Source organism: Pristiophorus japonicus, chromosome 4 (genome assembly GCF_044704955.1).
Source record: "Pristiophorus japonicus isolate sPriJap1 chromosome 4, sPriJap1.hap1, whole genome shotgun sequence".
Classification (NCBI taxonomy): Eukaryota; Metazoa; Chordata; class Chondrichthyes; family Pristiophoridae; genus Pristiophorus; species Pristiophorus japonicus.
The window spans coordinates 76,226,231-76,241,191 of record NC_091980.1 but is presented as its reverse complement, the minus strand read 5'-3'; the positions used below and the strand labels follow the sequence as shown (position 1 = coordinate 76,241,191).

At 45.2% G+C, this 14,961-nt stretch overlaps 1 protein-coding gene across 15 annotated transcripts in view; it reads right to left on the bottom strand.

Moving 5' to 3' along the window:
* LOC139262968 (histone-lysine N-methyltransferase, H3 lysine-36 specific-like) overlaps positions 1 to 14,961 on the bottom strand; it is a 281,574-nt gene that overhangs the window by 227,448 nt on the left and 39,165 nt on the right. The gene's annotated exons all lie outside the window — the stretch shown is intronic.

Below are 14,961 nucleotides of genomic sequence, written 5' to 3'. Positions count from 1 at the left end.
CCCATTCGACAAAAAAAAACCTTTGGATGCAATGACAGTTTCCTTCATTCCTAACCACTATTTTAAGGACACCTGTGTGGACATGTTGATTCGCCAGCCTGTCCTTATCCTTTCAGTCAGGTTTCTGCAGAAGCTCTCACTGGTGCTTCTAGCCAACAAACAAATAAAAATAATACACGTACATTAATGACTTGCATTTTATCCATGTTGGTACAGCCCAAGGACATGAAAGGCACATGTCATTTCAGGATGTTTAAAAAAACATTTTAGCCACAGAAAGGATTTGGAAAGAGTTGCCTTTAAATGTTGAGAGCTTGAAGGAAAGTGTCGTCACTCAAGTTTTTTTTAAATCACTAAGATGAATGGTGATTAATATACTAATGGGCGATATTGAAATTGTTTTCCCCAAAGACTAAACAGTAAGCCTGTCTCAGTATTTGGTAAAACATCTCTCAGCCATTGGGTAGGGAAGTCTTCGGTCCTGGGCACTTGGTAGAGATTTTCCGGCAGACTTTCCCTGCTAGTTGTCAACATGGAGGTAAAAACAGAGTCAGAAACACTCAATGATATCATGTCTAGCAATAGCTGTGAAGTCGGTCAGGTTTTTAAAAACAGAAAGCTACCAGGGAAAACTTCAGCCAGGCTGAGAAGAATAATGTAGGAGGATACTTGGTAGTTATTTTGTTTAAACTAATCATCACATGTTCTTTTATTTTGTATTACATGAAGACAAGTTGTACTGAGTGAATGAAATAAGTCCTGCTGTGAAATAAAGCTGCTTAATGAGTCACATCTGGCCATGACTTCAGCCGTTTCTTTTCACTGTGACTATTTGCACTGTTTTTTTTCTGTGGTAGACTCCGCCCCAGACACGAAACTGGAACTGGGACCCGCAAATGACCACATGGTTCCTCCGAGCGCGTTGACCGAGCTGCGAGCTGTGCTGCTGATCCTCAGATTGCTGATCCTCCCACCCGAGCTGTGCTGCTGATCCTTCTGAGCCTCCAACCGCGTTGACCGAGCTGTGCTGCAGATCCTCTGACCCAAACTGTGCTGCTGATCCTCCAAGCCTCCAATCCAAACTGTGCTGCTGATCCTCCGAGCCTCTGACCGCGTTGACGGCTAAAAACGCAAACATAAGCTGCGACCGCATTTGCTTGCTTTGTAGTGTTGCTAGAAATTCACCTGTGCTTTAAATGTGATTTTTGCTTGTTTTGCTTTGCTGAGGACCCCAGAATGTTGACTGAGCTGGGAGTTGTGCTGCTGTTACTGATTAAGCCTCACAGCAGTTCCAGCTGCTATTGCTGATTCTGTGGGTGGGGGGAGGGGGCGGTTGCAGTGTACGTCATGAGGAGGATGGCACCACCACGCCACCAGTCGTGCCTGACCAAGCTCCTACACTCTTACCTCCAGCAGCTGGCACTATGGACTCCAGCAATGCGTGCCACCTCACCGCTCTGCCTCGCATACCCGGGCAGCAGTCTGTCAACCAGGGGCTGCCCGATGCCTCACCTGGCCCAGCACAAGAGACAGCTGCAGCTACTGCACGACCCACGCATTTCTCAATACATGTAACCTCTGAGGACTTTGGCCAATCTCGCCTTCAGGCACTTGAAGGCTGCCGATTGATGTCTATTCAGCAAATAGGCCGCCCAAAGGTGTCTAAAGGCGTCAGACATTTCAATAGGAAGAAACAGCCACGACGACATGACCCGGCTCGCAGCGGTTTTTTGTCACCTGAGGGACCCTCCCAGCCACCTGAGCCCGAGATTTTATGGGTGCGATGTGGGCACGGGTGCACACAGCTGTTTCACCGTTGTTGCTTCCCTCCCAATGTGACTCCAGACACATTAACACGAGCATCGCTCAGATGTATATCATGTTTGGAGAGTTGAGTACAATGTCACTTGATTGTCTTTTGTCAATAGATTTCATTACATTTTTTACATTATTTCCGTGTCATTTGGGTCAGTGACTATTGGCAGCTACTAGGGCTTTTGGGTTAGAACAGAAGAACATAAGAAATAGGAACAGGAGTAGGCCATACGGCCCCTCAAGCCTGCTCCGCCATTTAATAAGATCATGGCTGATCTGATCATGGACTCAGCTCCACTTGCCCACCCGCTCCCCAGGGTTAGCTTTCTAAAAGCAACAAACTTCAGCTGGGGGAGGCATGACTCGGGCTGGGGGGTGTCAGAAATTTCGGCTGGGGGAGGCATGCACCTGGGCCGGGGTCGGGAATTTGGGAGGCTTTTGCTGGGTTTGTGGAGCTCTATCCTCTCTGACTCCTTGCAGGGGAGTTCTGAAGTCAGAATGGCTCGAATGACACCTTACAAAATCAATCACTCAAAACTTGGGCTGGGCGGTTCCAATTGCACACTCCAGCCACCACATGGGTTTGACAGAGCTAGGTCTTGGTCCAGTGGCAAGGATTAATCGAGACCTGTTCTGCTGCGGTGTGGGCTGGCCTGTGCTGCCCCTGGGCCCTCACCTCTTCTGGACCCCCGAACTCACGCCTTTCCTGAGCCCCGAACACGATCACTCGCCGCTCCTTCGTCCCAACCTTGCCGCTCTTGCTGTACCTGCTCACGCTCCAATCAGCGACCTGGACCTTGGTGACATCCAATCCAGTTGTCCTCTGCACTGCCATCGCTCTCCATCGCACATGCTGTACCTTGAAGCGGTATGCTCCTTTGAAGGCCCCGACCTGCGTTTCCTACAGTACAACAGTGAGTACACTCCAAAAGTACTTAATTGGCTGTAAAGCACTTTGAGACATCTGTTGGTCATGAGAGGCACTTTGGAAATCAAAGTCTTTCTTCACCCCCCCCTCCACCCCTGCAAATCTTCCATCCATTGAAAGAGTTATAGAATCTAGAGCACAGAAAGAGGCCATTCAGCCCTACTGTTCCGTGCCGGTGTTTATGCTCCACACCAGCCTCCTCCTGCCCCTCCATCTCCCCCATCACCATATCCTTCTAATCCTTTCCCCCTCATGTGTTTATCTGGCTTTCCCCACCAATTGCATTGCTACTTTCAGCAATTTGCTTATCTCTGTGCTCTTCTACTCTGTCCTATTTATTTTCTTACCACTCAAGGAATGAGTGGCTTGTTATTCCTCTTCCTAAAATGACCCACCATATTGAATTTAATTTCTCAACTCTGCAAGCTTTGCACAAAAGATCCAAGTTAGCACTCCTGCAATTTCCCAGTCTGCACATGGCTCCCTGAAGACCCACAACGCTAAGACCGCCCCCCCTTGCCTTTTTCTTTATTGCCAGCTTTCAACTCAAGCTGCTTCTGTACAACTTATCCCCTCCCTTGTATTTGCCGTTTTCCTTTTCCGATACATAGGCACCCACCAGTTACTGTATTCATCTGATTCAGGGACCCGAGCAAATAAATCCAGTGCAGCACCGAGGGAGCGCCGCAACGTTGGCGGGGCAGCACCGAGGGAGCGCCGCAATGTCGGAGATGGCGTCTTTCAGATGAGATGTTAGACCGAAGCCCTGTCTGCTTTTTCAAGTGGACGTGAAAGATCCCATGAAGAATAACAGTGAAGTTATCCCTGGTGTCCTGCCCAATATTTATCCCTCAATCAACATCACTAGTCATTATCACATTGCTGTTTGTGGGAGCTTGCTGTGGGCAAATTGACAGCTGCGTTTCCTCCCACAGAAAACTGCTGCAACTTGGCCACTGACCTTTGAACAGAGAATCACACTTATAATGTCATGCTGCAGTTACAGGTTTCTTGCTACAAGGATGCATTGTTGCAGCTTCTAATTGAGTCACCACTATTGGATCTCTGCCACACCACAAATTTACTTGGTATACCTCTGCTACACCACAAACTCAGTAAACAAAAAAAAAGTCACATTTTAATCTTCGTCATTTTTTTCTCTTCTCCCGCATCTCAATTCCAACTTGGTTGGCTTGTTCTTTAATGTTGCTTTGCTCTCCCGAGAATGTTTCTACTCTGAACCACCCCTCCACCCACTATCCTAGCCTTTCTGGTCTGCTCCAAATTCTAACTTTGCTTCCCAAGTTTGTTTCTATTGTTACCAGTCTCCCTGCCTTTTTTCCCCCGAGTGGCCTTTGAATTTTGACGTGATTTTAGAACTTTACTTCCCCAGTCCTCAATTTACTGGCAACTCTGCAGAGGCTTCTCAAACTTTGCTGAACTTAGCTGGGTCAGCTGTTGCTCAGTCGGTAGCACACTTGCCTCTGTGTCTGAAGGTTGTTGGTTCAAATCCCATTCCAGGAACTTGAACACGTAAATTTAGGCTGACACTCCAGTGTAGTGTTGAAGGAATGCTGCACTGTCAGAGGTGCCGTCCTTCGTATGAAACATTAAACGAGGTCCCGTCTGCCCTCTCAAGTGGATGTAAAAGATCCCATGACACTATTTCAAAGAAGAGCAGGGGGAGTTACCACAGGTGTCCTGGCCAATATTTATCCCTCAATCAACGTAACAAAACAGATTATCCGGTCATCGCTGTTTGTGGGAGTTTGCTGTGCTCACGTTAGCTGCTGCATTTCCCACATTACAACAGTGACTGTAAAGTGCTTGGAAATGTCCAGTGGTCGTGAAAGGTGCTATATAAATGCAAGTCTTTCTTCTGTGCTGGCTTTGCCAAGACTAAGATAAATCGAGGCTCCCACAATTTAAAACTTTGCCGAGGCTTCAATGACATTACTGAGGTTTTCCAGCGCATTTCAGAATTTGGCTTTACTTCAAATGGATACCTGAAAGTTTCCTGCAGAGTTTATTATCACTTTTGCTTTGGTGCCTGTAATGTAAGGATTTATTTTCTTTTCACTGACCCACAAAATATGATCCAAGTGTAGTTTTGTCTTCCCAAATGATCCCATTTCATTTTTCTCACGGTACCCCTCCTCCACACTCTCTAAACTGAAGTACCAACTCAAAAAATGTTCAGTGAAGACTATTTCTATTTTTATTATTCCTGGTTTGAAATTGCTTGATTTTTTTTTTCCTTGGTTCCATTTTCGTCTCCCTTTCTATGGGCCCAAGTTTCCACACGAAAAAAAACGGGCGCCCCTCCGAGCTGGGCGCCCGTTTTTGGCGCCTAAAACAAAAAAAAAAAATCGCGATTCTGGAGCGTTCTGCAGCTCCTTGTCTGCCTGGCGCGGCGTGCAGGGGGGCGGAGCCTACACTCGCGCCGATTTTGTAAGTGGGAGGGGGCGGGTACTATTTAAATTAGGTTTTTTCCCTGCTGGCAACGCTGCGCATGCGCATTGGAGCGTTCGCGCATGCGCAGTGTGAAAAAAACATTGGCACTCGGCCATTTTAGAAAGTGCTGCAGAAAACATGAAGATTTGTTCTTGCACCCCTGCAAAGGCTTGTATTTTAATTTTATTGATATTTCTGTGTGTGAGGGAGTGCTTTTAGCAGCACTGCTGAAGAAATCACCTGCTGGAATCAGTGAGTTCAGCTTTTCACTGCTAAACTTGCAGTACCTGTGCCTGCAAATTAAGGACTGTGTTTGGAGAAAAAAAAAGTGCCAATTCAACTTTGCAATGGATCAACGTCTACCAAGAAAAAATAATTTCTCACATGAGGAAGTTGAGATATTAGTGAATATAATTGAACAGAGATGGCAGGAGCTAGATACCAGCAACAGAGGTCGCATAAAAGTGCCACCAAAAGAAATGAAGAAACGCTGGAACCAAGTTGCAGAAGATTACTGCGCAGTGGTGCATACCAGGAGATCTGGAAGTCAGTGTAAAAAGAAATGGCATGACCTTGGTCAAGTAGTTAGTGTAAGTAGTATTTCCCATTTTTAATTTAATCATAATTGTAACCTGGCGATCTGTATGTCCCACCTTGCAGACTGACACACTCTGTAAAAAGTTATATTTTATTCTTTGCAGAAGAAATTGGCCCACAACAAAAGGGAAGCAACTCGAACAGGAGGAGGCATGCCCAATCTGCATCCACTGACACCCTTGGAACAAAGGGTAGCTGCTATGATGAGTCGGACATGGAGTAAAGCAATTGGTACAGCACAAGCTGGGCCCGCACGCGAGGAAGAGGGCAAGTCCTGAAAATGCATCGTGGCCCTTTAAATCAACCTGCTGCCTGGCCTGCTATGTGTGAGAGTACTCATGCCACCCACCCGGCCCCCTCCCTTGCTGTTAAGCATTTGACTGTTCTGATGTATTTTGCAGAACATAATGATGATGATGATGCTGCTGCTGCTGCTGCTGTTGCCAACCCTGAGGGTACAGAACAAGGACCAGTACAACCAGCTGCGGACGATCCAGACTGGATGATGGCAGCGACGACTGAAATGTCTGCAGGGGGGAGCTTCCAATTAAATGTTTATGAGCCCCCATCAAGGGGCATCAGAGTTTCAACCCCTAGCATAGGTCTTGGTCCCACCATCCATGGTTTCGCTTCCGATGTTGCGGGTCCCAGTGGTGCTGCTGGTATAATGCAGCTTTCTACAGTCACTGCACTACCGTCCCAGCCTACGCCTCCCTCTCGCATAGGTTCTGGTTCCACCTACTATGGTTTCGATTCCGACGCTTCGGATCCCAGTGTTGCTGCTGATATCATTGAGCAGTTTACACCCATTCGTCCAACATCCCAGCCCATGGCTCGCACTCGAGTGCTGCCGTCTGCAACACAGAGCATTCCACCATTCCAGCCCGAGCCTCTCCCTCCAGTTCAGCCGTCTGGAACACCGAGCGTCCCACAGTCCCAGCCTGCGCCTCCCTGTGTAGTGGTGCTGCTTGCAACACCGAGCATCCCACCGTCCGTGCCCACGCCTCCCAGTGTAGTGGTGCCACGAGGCAGACCCAGGCAGAGGAGGAGATTATTGGAGACACGCTCTCCTGAAATGCAGCGTGCAACAGATGCGGCTCAGGTTGTGGCATTGGCTATGGAGACCAATGAGCTTACCCGATCACTCATCGGTGGCGTCAATGCAGTAGGTGAAGAGTTGACGGGCCTGAAGGGAGAAATAGCAGTAATGACACGGGAACTTAGGGAGGGAATGTCCGAGGGAGTGCAATCGACGGCACAGGCCATCAGGGAGGGCATGCAAATTACGGCACAGGCCATCAGGGAGGGCATGCAAGTATCGGCACAGGCCGTCAGGGAGGGCCTGGTTGAGGTAGCTGCTGCAATAAGGGCACACAGCCCAGCCAATCAAATGACACCCCCATGAGGAAGTGAACGTTCACTGAGATGTGGATGAGACATGGTTGCAGCCTTTCTTTGCTGCTTTTGTTCTTGATGTAGCAGCGTTTTTCAAATTGAAATTGTTTTGTAAGTTTTGTAACTTTACAACTTATAAGTGATCTCAGAGTTTTCAAGTGATCTTATAGTGTAAATGCTCGCACATTCTGTAAATTATTTAATTTTGCATCTAAAAAGTGATCTTGAAGTTTAAGTGATCTTAGAGTGTAAAACTTTTCACATAGAAAGTGTTTTGTAACTTTACAAGTTTATAAGTGATCTTAAAGTTAAGTGATCTTCAAGAGTCATATTAAAAAGTATAGTTTGATACAACAAATATTTTATTAGAGTGACGTTAACTTTTCAATAAAATAGTTTTTCATTAAAACGGTTTCATGTTCCATTAACACAACACAACGTAGGAACAACTGCAAAGAATAAACATGTCCATATGCAAAAGTGTTCGCAGAGCCCTCAGGCATCAGTAGTTGAAGCATTCACTGATGAGCTGCCGGCGCAAGGCTCGAGCAATCATTAATGGGGCACGATGGACGGCCCTCCTCCGACCTCGTGCTCTGGCATCAGGCACTTGCATGCTTTCCTGATTGTCGTTATCATCCACATCCTGGTCTTCCGTAATACTATCATCATGCACTGGACCCTCACGTGGGTCTTCGGGTTCCACTACCAGCTCCTGCTGCCTCATGATGGCTAAGTTATGAAGCATGCAGCACACAACAGTGAAGTGACCGACAATCTGAGGAGAGTATTGCAACTGTCCTCCGGAATGGTCCAGGCATCGGAATCGCTGTTTCAATATGCCAATGGTCCTCTCAATGATGCTGCGTGTCGCAATGTGCGCCTTGTATTGATGGTCAGCTTCTGTCCGTGTCACGTGTAGAGGTGTCATGAGCAAGGTGGTCAGGCCGTACCCTTTGTCTCCCAATAGCCAGCTCTGCCCTTCTGGCTGCTGCTCAAACATGTCAGATAGAACGCTGTCGCGTAGGATGAACGCATCGTGGGTGCTGCCAGGGTATCTCGCATCGACTGACATGATGCGCTGCTTGTCGTCACACACGAGCTGCACATTGATCGAGCGGAAACCTTTCCTATTTCGGTACTGCTCAGAATCCTCCACGGGTGCTCGCAAGGCTACGTGGGTACAATCAATGCAGCCCTGTACCTTTGGGAAGCCGGCAATCCTGAAGAAGCCCACAGCCCTCTCATGGATCGCTTGTGCGGTCATTGGGAAATTGATGAAGTCATTCCTTCGCGCATAAAGTGCAGCCGTGACCTAGTAAACGCAGGTATGTATTGCACGTTGAGAGATGGCACACACATCTCCAGTTGTAGCCTGAAACAATCCCGAGGCATAGAAAGAAAGTGCAGCTGTTACCTTCACTTCAACAGACAAGGCAATTGTCCTTCTGCTTTTGGCCTGCAAATCTGCTCTCACCATATCACAGATCTCAGTGACAACTTCTCTGCGAAAACGCAGCCTTTTCACACAATCAGCCTCACTCATGTCCAGGTACGAGCGCGCCTGGTTCGATATTGGCGACACGGGTAAGGTCTCCTGCCCATCAACCTACGGGCTACGACGTTCCTGTTGCGGTGAGCTCTAATCAATTCTCTCCTATGCAGTGAATTGATGGCGAACCATTGCATAATATGTGGTGTTGACAATGCAGCACCCATTCTTCAAATGTAAATATAAAACTGTCGATGTGGCTGCCTCTGTCCAAATGGCCTCAGTCCCCCTCACAGCTCGAAGCCTGTTACTGTATCTTTGACTACCTACCTGCCCCTCCCCCTCCTCCTCCTCCTCCTCCTCCTCCTCCTCCTCCTCCTCCTCCTCCTCCTCCTCCCCCTCCCCCTCCCCTCCCTCCCTCCCGTTCGCAGGAACATCGCTGAGCTGACTAAGGCTTCCACCTCAAATGGAAAGCTGTTTGCTGCCTCGTTACTGCCTGCCCCTCCCTCCCTCCCGTTCGCGGGAACATCGCTGAGCTGCCTGAAGCACTTTCACACAGGTAGGAAGATGATTTATTTAATCTTTTCTTTGCTTATAAATATTTATTCAGGTTGGATTTATTTCTTTAATATTTGTATAAGTATAAATAAGGATTTATTGTCGAATTTAATGAGTTCCCTTCCCCCCCCTCCCCCCCACCTCGTTCTGGACGCCTAATTTGTAACCTGCGCCTGATTTTTTAATGTGTAGAACAGGTTTTTTCAGTTCTACAAAAATCTTCACTTGCTCCATTCTACTTTGGAGTACGTTTTCACTGTGGAAACTTTCAAATCAGGCGTCAGTGGCCGGACACGCCCCCTTTTGAAGAAAAAATTCTGTTCTAAAGTAGAACTGTTCTACCTGACTAGAACTGCAGAAAAAAAAAATGTGGAGAATTGCAATTTCTAAGATAGTCCGTTCTCCACCAGTTGCTCCTAAAAATCAGGCGCAAATCATGTGGAAACTTGGGCCCCTTGATTCATTTATCGACTTTTAATTCCTCCCTAGTGATTCCTTTAACTAACTAGCACTTAAAATTTACTCATTTATTCTTTATTTATTGGTCATGCTCAATTAATTTTTTTAATTTGTTCATTGCTTCTTTCACTGACCCGCAGTTCCAATTGCTCCCACATATTTTATTTTGTTCAGAATGCAGAGCATGTTGATTTGGGAAGCTCTAGGCATGTGTACACAATGCAGGAATACCTGAGCAGGGTAGGGGCCTCTAGGGTCATAGTTGATCAATCAAAAGGCTCACAATGCTACAAGTCCATAAGGAAGGTACAGAAGAGTTGTAAAGTTAGGACAATGCAATACAAAACAAATTACACTATATTTGGGCTATATAAGGCCTTGAAAAAAGGGCAAATTGAGGCATAATGTCTAGTTTTGGTCCCCACTCATGCAGGGAATATCAAGCTCCTGAAGAAGGTACAGAGGGTTTGCAAGAAAGGCTCAAGGAGTTGGGGCTATTGTCATTGGAAAAATGCTCCTTTCGAGGACATTTCATTAAGATTTTTTTTAATTATGGGATTAGTTTCATAGAAACTTAGAAATTAGGTGCAGGAGTAAGCCATTCGGCCCTTCACCACCATTCAATAAGATCATGGCTGATCATTCAACCTCAGTACCCCTTTCCTGCTTTCTCTCCACACCCCTTGATCCCGTTGACAATAAGGGCCATATCTAACTCCCTTTTGAATATATCGAACAAACTGGCCTCAACAACTCTCTGCGGTAGGGAATTCCACAGGTTAACCACTCTGAGTGAAAAAGTTTCTCCTCATTTCGGTCCTAAATGGCTTACCCCTTATCCGTAGACTGTGACCCCTGGTTCTGGAACTCCCCAGCAACGGGAACATTCTTCCTGCCTCTAACCTGTCCAAACCCATCAGAATCTTATACGTTTCTATGAGATCCCCTCTCATTTTTCTAAACTCCAGTGGATACAAGCCCAGTTGATCCACTCTCTCCTCATATGCCAGTCCTGCCATCCCGGGAACCAGTCTGGTGAACCTTCCCTCAATAGTAAGAACATCCCTCCTCAGATTAGGAGACCAAAACTGAACACAATATTCCAGGTGTGGCCTCACCAAGGCTCTGTACAACTGTAGTGAGACCTCCCTGCTCTTATACACAAGTCCTCTAGCTATGAAGGCCAACATGCCATTTGCCTTCTTCACCGCCTGCTATACCTGCATGCCAACCTTCAATGACTGATGTACCATGACAGCCAGGTCTCGTTGCACCTCCCCTTTTCCTAATCTGTCACCATTCAGATAATATTCTGCCTTCCTGTTTATGCCACCAAAGTGGATAACCTCACATTATAGTGCATCTGCCATACATTTGTCCAAGTCACCCTGCAGCCTCTTAGCATCCTCCTCACAGCTCACACTGCCATCCAGTTTAGTGTCATCTGCAAACTTGGAGATATTACACCCTATTCCTTCATCCAAATTGTTAATGTATATTGTAAAAAGCTGGGGTCCCAGCACTGAGCCCTGCGGCACTCCACTAGTCACTGACTGCCATTCTGAAAAGGACCTGTTTATCCCGACTCGCTGCTTCCTGTCTGCCAACCAGTTCTCTATCCACGTCAATACATTACCCCCAATACCATGTGCTTTAATTTTGCACACTAATCTCTTGTGTGGGACCTTGTCAAAAGCCTTTTGAAAGTCCAAATACACTGGTTCTCCCTTGTCCACTCTGCTAGTTACATTCTCAAAAAATTCTAGAAGATTTGTCAAGCATGATTACCCCTTCATAAATCCATGCTGACTTAGACCGATTCTGTCACTGCTTTCCAAATGCGCTGCTATTTCATCTTTAATAATTGATTCCAACATTTTCCCCACCACCGATGTCGGGCTAACCGGTTTATAATTTCCTGTTTTCTCTCTCCCTCCTTTTTTAAAAAGTGGTGTTACATTAGCTACCCTCCAGTCCAGAGGAACTGATCCAGAGTCAATAGAATGTTGGAAAATGATCACCAATGCATCCACTATTTCTAGGGCCACTTCCTTAAGTACTCTGGAATGCAGCCTATCAGGCCCTGGGGATTTATCGGCCCTCAATCCCATCAATTTCCCTAACACAATTTCCTGACTAATAAGGATTTCCTTCAGTTCCTCCTTTTCACTAGACCCTCGAACCCCTAGTATTTCGGGAAGGTTAGTTGTGTCTTCCTTAGTGAAGACAGATCCAAAGTATTTATTCAATTGGTCTGCCATTTCTTTGTTACCCATTATAAATTTACTAGATTCTGACTGCAAGGGACCTACGTTGGTCTTCACTAATCTTTTTCTCTTCACATAGCTATAGAAGCTTTTGCAGTCAGTTTTTATGTTCCCTGCAAGCTTACTCTCATACTCTATTTTCCCCCTCCTAATTAGACCCTTTGTCCTCCTCTGCTGAATTCTAAATTTCTCCCAGTCCTCAGGTTTGCTGGCCAATTTATATGCCTCTTCCTTGGATTTAACACTATCCCTAATTTCCCGTTAGCCACAGTTGAGCTACCTTCTCAGTTTTATTTTTACTCCAGATTACATCGGTTATTTGAGATGGAAAGGGACGAGAGCAGAGGACTGTAAAAAAAAAAAAAATACTTAAGCAAAGACTTAAACTAGCTGGTCAGAAGCATTTCTTTCCAAAGAATCAACCCGCTCGAGAACAAATTACCAAATCATACATTTGAGTATTCTCTGCAGTTGTTCAAGAGGGATCTGGAGAAGTTCCAAAGAGAGGAAGTCACTTCCAGTTAGATAGCAAGTCCCAAATTTGCAGGGATTAGTAGGATTATGTGCTACTGTGGTCTCCTGAAGATTTATTTGATTGCCTTAGCAGGTTGGAGAGCAATTTCCCCAGGTTTTCCTGAATTGACCTGTTTTTTTCCCTCTCCCAGAAGATTGTTGGTTGAGAATAGAGGGCCCAATGGTGTCTATGGCTGAACCTGATTAGGTGGGTTTGATGAACTAGATGGTCTTTTCTCATCTTCCTATGCATATGTACATCTTCCGTTCATTCATAGTTGTGAAATTTGTTCATTTGTTACTTGCTTGTTCCCAATGTCGGTTTATTAATTCATTGATCCTACTTACTGCACCCACAACAGTATGCCTCCTCGAGATACCATTTAATTTAACTGGTTAGCTGCCATTTCAAATTTATTTGGAAAATATATATTAAAAGTCTAGAAAATCCACTGCTTTTATTTTTTTTTAAGTTAAGCAAAACACAGCTGTAGTGAATGGCTACTGCTCTTATTGAATTGATAAAACAAAGTCCACATAAATTACTTTTACTTCATCCGCCAGCCTATATTTTCATTGTACCCTCAAATACTTTTAGCAGGCTTATAAAACTGCTCATCATTTGCGAGTAAAAATCGCTCGTGTGCGAAAGAGAAAAAAAAATGCGCGCGAGAGACAACAGAACATACACACATACATACATACCCTTTTTCAGATTGTATTAATGAGCTTGTCCATCTCTGTTTCAGTTCTGAAAGGTCTGTACTCAAATATAAACTTATCTATTCTTTCCATAGGTGCTGACTGACCTGCTTTATGTTTCCATAGAAACATAGAAAATAGGTGCAGGAATAGACCATTCGGCCCTTCGAGTCTGCACCACCATTCAATATGATCATGGCTGATCATGCAACTTCAGTACCCCATTCCTGCTTTCTCTCCATTGATCCCTTTAGCAGCAAGGGCCACATCTAACTCCCTTTTGAATATATCTAACGAACTGGCATCAACAACTTTCTGTGGTAGAGAATTCCATAGGTTCACAATTCTCTGAGTGAAGAAGTTTCTCCTCATCTCGGTCCTAAATGGTTTACCCCTTATCCTTAGACTGTGACCCCTGGCTCTGGACTTCCCCAAAATCAGGAACATTCTTCCTGCATCTAACCTATCCAATCCAGTCAGAATTGTGTGTATTTCTATGAGATCCCCTCTCATTCTTCTAAATCCCAGTGAATATAAGCCTAGTCGATCCAGTCTTTCTTCATATATCAGTCCTGCCATCCCGGGAATCAAGTCTGGTGAACCTTCGCTGCACTCCCTTAATAGCAAGAATGTCCTTTCTCAGATTAGGAGATCAAAACTGTACACAATATTCAAGGTGTGGCCTCACCAAGGCCCTGTGCAACTGCAGTAAGACCTCCCTGTTCCTATACTCAAATCTTCTGGTTATGAAGGCCAACATGCCATTTGCCTTCTTCACCGCCTGCTGTACTGCATGCCAACTTTCAATAACTGATCACTTTGTTGTTGTTTTAAAAGTCGGTCTTTGTTAGATGTAAAAGATCAATGCAAAATGAGTTTGGGTATCTGAACCAGTTCAGAGTGGAAACAAGTCATAGCACAAAACGATGACTTTTTTTTTTACAAATTCGCAATCTCAAGGAGGACATAAAGAGGTAGCGTGGGAAATGGAAATAGTGTATACTGATATAGAATGGCTTCTGACCTTAGGCCTATGATATATATTGTTGGGGAAAGAGTAGAAATAGCTATACTTTGCATATGGCCATCCCTATACTCACGCTGGCATTCTTGATGGTGACAGTAGAAAAAGAAGACATCCTCGACTTAAAGAGCACAATAATGCATCAAAAGATAACAGCAAAGGTACAGTGGTTTATAACAACCTGGGCCAGAGATTGGACTAGAGCCTTAAAATCACTGTAAATAATCAGGTTTATTGACTTTTAAATTCTTGCTGCGGAATTCCTAGGAGCAGTTTTATTTTGATATAGATCCATTTGCTTGCAGCACCTGTCATGGCAGACACTAGTAAATATACTTCATCCAGTTCATGTATAATGTCTACAATAAAGGATTAAGAATGATGCAAGTGCACAGCTATCTTTATCAGATTTAGCAGTAAAACTAACTGTACATGAATGGGATTGTTAAATCTAATAAAAAAAGATTAAAACGTGCCATAAAATCACAGCCTTGACAACTACATAAATAATAGACCCAAATCATGCACCGCCCAAACACCTGACTTTTCATATATTTTCCAACATGATGAGTTGCATAGAAACATAGAAAATAGGTACAAGAGTAGGCCATTCGGCCCTTCGAGCCTGCACCGCCATTCAATAAGATCATGGCTGATCATTCCCTCAGTACCCCTTTCCTGCTTTCTCTCCATACCCCTTGATCGCCTTAGCCGTAAGGGCCATATCTAACTCCCTCTTGAATATATCCAATGAACT